Consider the following 9,756-nt stretch of genomic DNA (forward strand, 5'->3'; position numbering starts at 1 on the left):
CTTTTAAGTTTTAATTTCATAATTCAGGTGGCTACTAATAAATTAATTTTAAATGCATATCAAATGTCTTTATTTTTTTACATTTATTTTCTCATAAGATCTGAAAAAATGCCTTTTTTCCTGGGCTTTCCTCACACATGCTCTTCAGTGAAGATTTGAGGTCCCTCATCTGATACCCAAACACATAGCTTAGTGTTTGAGAGAATAGAATCTCAGTCAAAATCATTTAAAATGGTTTAGGTTTAATCTTTGAAAAACAAGAATGATGAATCAAGATTTCCCCAAACTTTCAGGTTTTGACTGCTTCAAATTTCCCTGTTGTCACTTCACAGTGAAATTGTGCAAAGTGTCTAGCCATGACGGGCACCCATGAAAGACTAATTTATGTTTACACAAACTTGAACATGCTAAGATTGAAAAATTTCATCAACTTTATATTGGATAATTAAAAAAATTCTATGATAACAAAGTTTGTCAGTATTTTTATATTTATCAACAAACTAGGTTATTGAGTTAAATTAAATCTTAAAGGTATAATTTTATTAGTAAGCCCCTAATAGGACAACTAATTTTATTTTTTTAAGTTTTTATTTAAACTCTAGTTAGTTAACATAATATAATGTTAGTTTCAGATGACTGTTTCATGACTCAGCACTTACAATATTCTGTGCTAGTCACAAGTGCACTCCTTAATGCCCAACACCTATTTAAACCATCAAAAGAAACTATCAACAAAACTAAAAGGCAATCTATAGAAGGGAGAAGATATTTACAAATTACATAAGGGATTAGTATCCAAAATATATAAAGAACTTCTAAAACCCCAACACCCAAAAAATGAATAATCCAGTTAAAAAATAGGAAGACTGTATGAATACACATTTTTCCAAAAAAGACGTCCAGATGACTAACAGACATATGAGAAGATGCTCAACATCACTCATCATGAGGGAATAAAAGTCAATACTACAATAAGATACCATCTCACACCTGTCAGAATGGCGAAAATCAACAACACAAGAAACAACAGGCGTTGGCAAGGATGTTAGAGAAAGTGGAACCCTCTGCACTATGGGTGGGACAGACAATCTGGAAGACAGTATGGAATTTTCTCAAAAAGTTAAAAATAGAACTACCCCATGATTGAGCAATTGCCCAAAGGATACAAAAATACTAATTCAAAAGGATATATGCTCCTTGATGTTTATAGCAGCATTATCTATAATAGGAAAGACACAATAGCCCATTCTGTTGCATGATGAATGGATAAATGATCTCTCTCTGTCTCTCTGTGTGTGTGTGTATATATATATATATATATATATATATATATATATATATTTGGAATGAAATCTTTCCATTTGCAACAATGTGGATGGAGATAGATAGTATTATGCTAAGTGAAATAAATCAGTCAAAGAAAAAGAAATACCAAGTGATTTCACTCATATGTGGAATTTAAGAAACAAAACAAATGAACAAATGATCATGGAGTAAAAAAAGAGAGAGAGAGGCAAACCAAGAAACAGACTTAACCATAGAGAACAAATTGATGGTTATTGTTTAACCATAGAGAACAAATTGATGGTTATATTGTTTAAAAATATTGTTTATCAAACCAAGAAACAGACTTAACCATAGAGAACAAATTGATGGTTATTAGAAGAAAGGTGGACTTTTTTTTTTTTTATCAATTAGGATCATCTGGACAATTCAGGCCACATTTTAAGAAACATGGTTGGTAAGTGATTAAGGACCATACATGAAAGGAAAAAAAAAAATAAAGGAGAAAATATTTCAAATTAGAGGGAAATTGAATGTGAATCATTGATACCTAGTAGGTAGAGTGGGCATTTGAATGTCATGGAAAAATACTTTCCTCTAATGGGGAACTTTAAAGTAAAAGGTAGAGAGATAAAGAGAAATGGAATAGTAATGTCTATGTTTTTCTAGATAATGTGTATTGACACAATCCTTGTCTCTTATAACACTAAAATTTATTAGTTAAAACAAAAACAAAAGCAGAGAGAGTGCACCTAACCCAGCCTAAGTTATTTGTGAAAAGCAGAAATTTCAACCAGCCCACATCAATCAGATTCAAATACATAATTTGTTCTCCCCCAAACTGTCTGTATCATCCCTACTGTACAGACACTGCCAATCAACAAAGCTAATAATTATCTAAGAACAGCATAAAACACAAGATTAACCTGAGTTTTGACTGATAAATTCAATCACAATAATTTATTTTTATCCTTAAGTCAATAAACCAGAATTAATTTGCATTCTTGCTAAACCTTGTATAAAGGTTGTCTCAAATGTTTTTGCTTGAAGGTAAAAAGTTATACAGATGACCATTACCAGAAATTGTACTTAATTAACATCTCTATTTCTATTAATAAATGAAAAGGTAAGTTTAAGCATCAAGCCGGTAATATACATGAGATTTGTGTACAATTGTATACTGTAAATAAGTATGAATTCTGTTCTCACTGTAATAAAATATAAAAATTACCAAGGGAAGTGAAAAGTTGAGCCATTTGACATATTACTTGCCATTCTCCAATTGTTCAGAAATTAGAAATATTTAGAGGACTTTTTTTTTAAAGAAATCAGTGTACATTTGTCTGTAGTCACTAAAAATGTCTAGTAATTGAAAAGCACACAATATAACAATATAATATAAAAGGTCTATTCAAACATATGCAAGTACTGAAGAGAATGATGGAGGAAATGCTATTTCTTGCTTTAAGATCATATTGAAACTACAACCCAAACACATTAATTTGAGAATAAATTAGTTCAAGTGGCTGTTATCAAGCAGCACTTATCAGTAAAAATTAGGAAACAAACAAACAAAAGTCATTTGCACAGTTTGCAATGAATGAATGTGCTCCGATGTAGTTTGTAGGAGATTAAGGCAATAATTTAAAGATATTAATAAGCTAATTTCAAGTTATTCAATAACTACTATCATTTCAAGGGGGAAAAAAAAAAAGAAGTACATGATGAACTGTTTAAATGTTTGGGTTTTTTCCCCCTCTTTCTCTTCTTCCCAAGCAGTACTCTAAATTTTCGCCATGGCAGGCTAAGCAGGATAAATGAAACTCAATGCTGGGACTTTTCTTGTGCTACTGAAAGAAGCATCTTTCTCTTTTCTGCTATGAATGAAGAAGGATACAATCCTGGTTTCTGCTGGGGCATAAGGAGGGGAGCCAGCACTGAGGAAGCCAAGACAAAAACCAGAGAAAGAAACTAAATCCAGTTCATTCCATTTAATATGTCTTTTAAGGCTCACCCCAAGCTAGGAGTACTTCTGGAATGATCATTTGCATGAATACCTGTTTTCTTTCTTTCTTTCTTTCTTTCTTTCTTTCTTTCTTTCTTTCTTTCTTTCTTTCTTTCTTTCTTCTTTCTTTCTTTCTTTCTTTCCTTTCTTTCTTTCTTTCTTTCCTTTCTTCTTTCTTTCTTTCTTTCTTTCTTTCTTTCTTTCTTTCTTTCCTTCCTTTCTTCTTTCTTTCTTTCTTTCTTTCTTTCTTTCTTTCTTTCTTTCTTCTTTCTTTCTTTCTTTCTTTCTTTCTTTCTTTCTTTCTTCTTTCTTTCTTCTTTTCTTTTCTTTCTTTTCTTTTTTCTTTTTTCTTTCTTTCTTTCTTTCTTTCTTTCTTTTTTTCTTTCTTTCTTTCTTTCTTTCTTTCTTTCTTTCTTTCTTTCTTTCTTTCTTTCTTCTTTCTTCTTTTCTTCACTGTTATAAACAACCAATACTATTCTGATAGTACATAGTGACTCATTATTTTAATCAAGCTCACAGAAACAATGAATTATGAAACTTAAATATTTAAACTGGCATTTCCTTAATTTTCATCTCTATACATGTTGTGGACTGGGGGTATCTTCCCAAAATATATATGCTGAAATATATATCACAACCCACAATGTGATAATATAGGGAGCCGATTAGGTTGTGAGGGTAGAGCCCTCATGAATGAGATTAATGTCCTTACAAAAAAAAAGACCCCAGAGAAATCCTTTGCCTCTTCTGCCATGTAGGGACACAGCAAGAAGAGAGGCCGTTTATAAACCAAAATACAGATTCTCACCTGGACACCAAATCTGTTGGTACCTTGAGTTTTGACTTTCCAATCTCCAGAACCGTGAGAAATAAATTTCTATTGTTGAAGCTATCCAGTCTATGCTGTTTTTGTTATAAGAACCTGAACCAACAGAGACAATGTGTTTAATTCTTATTTTTCTTATATTATTCTAAGTAACACTAACATTGTGCAATTTTAGAGAGTGGCCAGGCCAGCCTCAGAGAAAAGATGGATTTATGGGAAAACAGAGGAAGAGCTGGCCCTGAGAATACCCGGAGAAGACTATTTTAGGCAGAAGGTGCAGCCAGTTAGAAGGTGCTAATCTCGGCCACTCAGTTAGTTAGGTATCCAATCAACTCTTGATTTCTCCTCAGGTCGTGATCTCAGGGTTGTGAGATCAAGCCCTGTGTCGGGCTCTGGACTGGGCATGGAGCTTGCTTAAGATTTTCTCTGCCTTTTTCACAGTCTGTACCCCCTCTCTCTTTCTAAAAGAAGAAGAAGAAGTGGGGGGGATGGAAGGAGAAGGAAGAAAGTGCAATAGATTTCAAGTACTCTGTTGCCTTGACTACTCAAAGATTATTAGTAAAGAGTTTAGGGTTGCCCCAGTGGAGGGAGGGAAAGGAAAATAGTAGGAAATGAGATTAGTCAGGTAGCAGGAGGCCTAGTGGCACAGCAATAATCAACATTCAGATAAAGTCCACTCCATAAGCAAAATTATTAATCAATGAAGGCATTAGCGGTCAAAGTAAGATTATTCGACTGTATTCAAATAATTGTAAATCAGACACTGGGGAAAAAAGCAAGAGAGCTGACCACAAAAAAACAAAAGTGATATCAAGAATTCAATTCAGCTCAGAAATGTTATGGAGTATCAATTGCAATTTGTAGGTCATTTGGCCAGAACAAAAAGAATCAGAGTTAGGTAGTCAATTCATTATTTCAAGGGTGGTTTAGCTCTTCAAAGCGAGAGCACATTTACGTATGTCAAGAAAAGCCACAGGTCAGGTCAGAAATAGTAAAATTCTACAAGCATAAGCTGGAGGAAAGATAATGATTGACGTCCTCAGAAGTTGGCTTGTTAAGTATATTCACCTCTACCTGGCACGAAGTAGCATGTGCTATTTCTACTAACTTCTTTACAAGATATTAATGGTAGAATTTAGAAGAAAAATGCATAAATGTACCCCTGCATTTTTCATATCACCTTCGGTGTAGACATTGTATGAAATGAATGTATTTCCTGACATCACTCAGTATCTTAATAGAATCAAAAGCAGAAGCATTGATTTGATAGGAAGGAAAATGAAAGCATCTGTAGAACTTCAGTACCTTTGAACTTGGCAACTTCTCCAATATTTATCTCCTTCTTGACATAGTCTTTTCAGATGAGTCATTGTTAATGGAGGCCGTAGGAAATAGAAAAACTTCACATGGGACTCAACTATAAAATTTTCAAAACAGAGAGGTAGGAAAAAAAAATGTGTTGCCTTATAAAGTAATATCTATTCCTTGACAGTTAAAACCAACCAAATGAACAGCTCTACTGTAAGAAGCAGTTACCGTGTAGGAGTATTACTGTGATGAAGGTAGAGAATAGATAATAAAGACGTTTTATACATAACTAGTCTTACAGGCTTGGGAAAGGCGCACATGAATATATAAAGAGTGAGGCAATTTGAATTGTGTCAATTAGCAATATGAGATTTTTTAAATCACTAGCAGACATGAAATTATCTTCTAGAGGGAGATAGACACAACTATGACTTGATTTGATTAATGAAATCAAGCAGAAGTGGGATGTCATATTTCTTTAAGAACTTTAGTGTGGCTTTTAAGAAATCACATGATTTGCCATCTCCCTGTCTTCCTCTTCCCATCCTTTCTCCCCTCTCTCCCTCTTTTTTTCCTTCATGGTAACCACTGCCATTTTGGATGTGATCTCTCCATTGGACTGTATTCCAGAATAATGATCACATGAAGAAAAGCAGGAGCGAAACTGCAATGGAAAAGTAAGAGGAAGGAAAACACTCTCTGGCTATTTTTGGCCACTGATACTTTAGGGTTGTCTGTTACTGGAGCATAACTGAGTCTTCACCTGACATAAAAGACAATAGACTCATAAGTTGAATATCTCTTAGTAGTGAAACAATTATAATGGTAAAAATATAAGAGAAAGAAGATATTCTAAAAGTAAGATTAATTAAGTCCATCTTCTAAGTTGATCATTCTTTGATTTAATAGATGTATCTCTCCACTTAGGCTAGTATACATCACACGACACGCATGTGCACAAACACACACACACACTCAGACACCACAAGACAGAATAACAATGAAAACAGAAAGACTAAAAGAATAATTCTCTTGGTTATGGTTTTGTATTAAAGAAGCAAAGTGAAAGAGCATGAGTAATGCCTGTTATCAAAGAAAAAGATTAGATTCAGCCTCAGGAATATTAGAATTGTCACCCAATGTAGTCCAAAGTGTGTGTAGACACACACACTCACACACACACACACACACACACATTTATAGAAAAAAGAATGGGGGAAGGAAAAAAAAGAAAAAAAAGATGTTCTGAACAAATGTTTCTGTCTACTTTTTGTTTTATGTACTAGTTCTGAAGTATCAAGGTTACCGCTTTCTTTCTATAATATTTATAGAAAATTCATACAGTTCGAGCTGCAAAGCTGTAAAATTTTGAAAACATAATATAAAGCTTCCCAGGTCTCTGTATCACTAAGACACAAACACACAGAGCTAAACTGGAAAGTTTTGTAGTATTGAGAGTTAGAATATATCTGCGTTGGTCTAATGAAAGATAAATAAAATGGATGCATCATATAATTTTCCTAATACTATGAATGAAATAAGACACTGACATTCCCGGAGCAGACAAAGAGAAAACTTCAGTCCTAAAGTTTATAGGCATTGGGCCTGGCAGTTGTTCTTTGGAACTCATGAAAATATATTTTAACTGATAACATGGAGGAAAATAGCTTTTACCTCATAAAACATTTTAAGAGTTTCATTAGAGGAAAAGATGTCAGAGCAAGACTGTGATTGCTGGAGAAGCCTTTTCTATGTATGTCCATCTTGTCCAGGGAGTACGAAGTTTACTGCGTGGACTGTTTATTATGTTTTACTTAACGATTTAATGATTCTAAATTCATCCTACCTTTCTACATCCAACCCAGGAAATGTTCATCAAATTTCTTTAGAGGAGCTCATCTAGGAAGAAGAATAAATAAATGTGAGAAATACAATACCTTCTCATCTTTTAAATTTTTCCAGGAGGAGATAAGAATCCAATGACTTGAGGAGCTCATGTCAAATAAAACCGTTGTCAACTTGAAACTTTAAACTCCTTAAGATTCAATACTTTTTTTCTTTTTAAATGAGTCATAATTTTTATTTTTTTTAAGATTTTATTTATTTATTCATGAGAGACACAGAGAGAGAGGCAGAGATATAGGCAGAGGGAGAAGCAGGCTGCATACAGGGATCCTGATGTGGGACTCGATCCGGGAACTCCAGGATCACAACCTGGGCCAAAAAGCAGGCACCAAAGCACTGAGTCACTCAGGCATCCCAATGAGTCATAATTTTTAGAACTAGCCTTGTTATCAGGAGGAATAGAAAAAAACTATGGGCATTATGTTTGTACGCTATGAAAAATTATTAGTTTCTGTAGTTGAAGGCAGAATTTTCCTTAAAGAAAAAACACTAGGATTAGTAAATGATCATGAAAAAAAAAAAAAAAAGATTTCTTTCTTTTATTTGCACTAAATACGGTGAGGAAATTTAAGTCTGATTACTTCATGATAAGGGATATAGCTTGATTCTTGAAATATCTTACCTACTGTATCTGTGATTCTGGATTTCTTTGATTTTTTTTTTAAATAAAAACGGAATTTGTTATTTACTTATTCATATTGAGGTTTAATTTCCATAGTGTGGTAGGCAGAAAACTGTCCTCATGAAGATGGTCACAGTCTAATCTCGGGAATCTAGGAATATGTTACCTTAATATGACAAAAGGGAATTCACAGCTGTGATTAAATTCAGACTACTGAGGTGGGGAAAGTTTCCTGGATTATCCAGGTCAAGATAATTTAACCACAAAGGTCCTTATAAGAGAGAGGTAGGAGGATCAGAGAGAGAGAAGATGAAATGGAAGCAGAGGTCCCAGAGAGAGCCATGAGCCAAGGTATGTGCATAGCCTCTCAAAACTGAAAAAGTCAAGGAACAGATTCTACCCTAAAGCTTCCAGAAGTAATAGTCTCTGATTTTATCTCCACAGAAAGCATTTCAAAAGTCAGACCCTCAGAACTTAAGGAATCTGTACTAAGTTCCTAAACGTGTGGCAATTTGTTACAACAGCAATAGGAAATGGACACACACCCAGTATATGTACAACCTTAAGCTCACAGTTTGATAAAGGTGTGTGTGTGCACATTTCCATTTCAGGTCCACTCTGGTGTGGGTACTATAGAATACTTCCAGGGTCCCAAATAAAAACATACTGTTGTTATGATTTCATAACTAAAAACGAGTCTCAAAACACTACCAAATAACAAACATTGGTTTGAATCACTAAGAAGAGCTGTTAAGTATTTAATTCAGTAAGTTAGAAAATTTAAACAATAATTTAATAACTAATTTGAGAAAGTTTAATAACTAATATAGAAATGAAAAATGGAATAATAACTATATTCGACTTACCTGAAAAGAGCACTAGCAAAGTCTGACTTAAAAATACTTTGGGGGCTGCTGAGGTGGCTCAGTTTGATTAAGCATCCACTCTTGATTTTGGCTCAGGTCATGATCTTAAGGTTGTAAGATCAAGCCCCACATTGGGCTCTGCACTGTGGTGTGCAATGGTGCCTGCTTTAGATTCTCTCTCTCCTTCTGCCCATCCTCCCTCCTCCCAAAATATATGCTTATATATAAATACAGGAAGGAAAGATAAAGAAAATATGAAAAAAAGGTTGATGGATAAGAATGCAAGTATATGACAGTGCTTATACTCTTGCATATATAAGTTTCAAATATACATACATGTAGAGAGTTGCAGAGGGAGAAATAAAGAATGAGAAAGAAGTCATATTTTAAAAGATAATGGCTGAACTGGTTAAAGCCAGGCAGTCCCATATTCAGTAATTCAGCTAAACCTCAACTACATAGATAAAAGTAAATCCTCACCACAGTAGAACAAAACAAAACAAAACAAAACAAAATTGGTCTGAAAAAGAAAGACAAGCTTATAATGTGTTTATATAAAAACAAAAGGTGAAACCAGAGAACAGTGGACCAGGATCTTTAAAATATGAGAAACAGGGATGCCTGGGTGGCTCAGCGGTTGGGCACCTGTCTTTGGTTCAGGTCATGATCCTGGGATCCGGGATCAAGTTCTGCATGTGGCTCCCTGCAAGGAGCCTGCTTCTCCCTCTGCCTGTGTCTCTTCTCTCTCTTTCAGTCTGTATCTCTCATGAACGAATGAATAAATCTTTAATAAAATAAAATATGAGAAAAAAGAGAAGTATCAATCTATGTGGAAAAGACCTCTTCTCCTAAACCAGTTCCTTCTTTTTTTAACTCAGAACACAGGTGGACTTTATTGCCTTGTCTCCATTATTGTTAGGCGATACAGTATGAGTTGTTC

The sequence above is a fragment of the Canis lupus genome, chromosome 9 (assembly GCF_048164855.1).
Source record: "Canis lupus baileyi chromosome 9, mCanLup2.hap1, whole genome shotgun sequence".
NCBI classification, from domain to species: domain Eukaryota; kingdom Metazoa; phylum Chordata; class Mammalia; order Carnivora; family Canidae; genus Canis; species Canis lupus.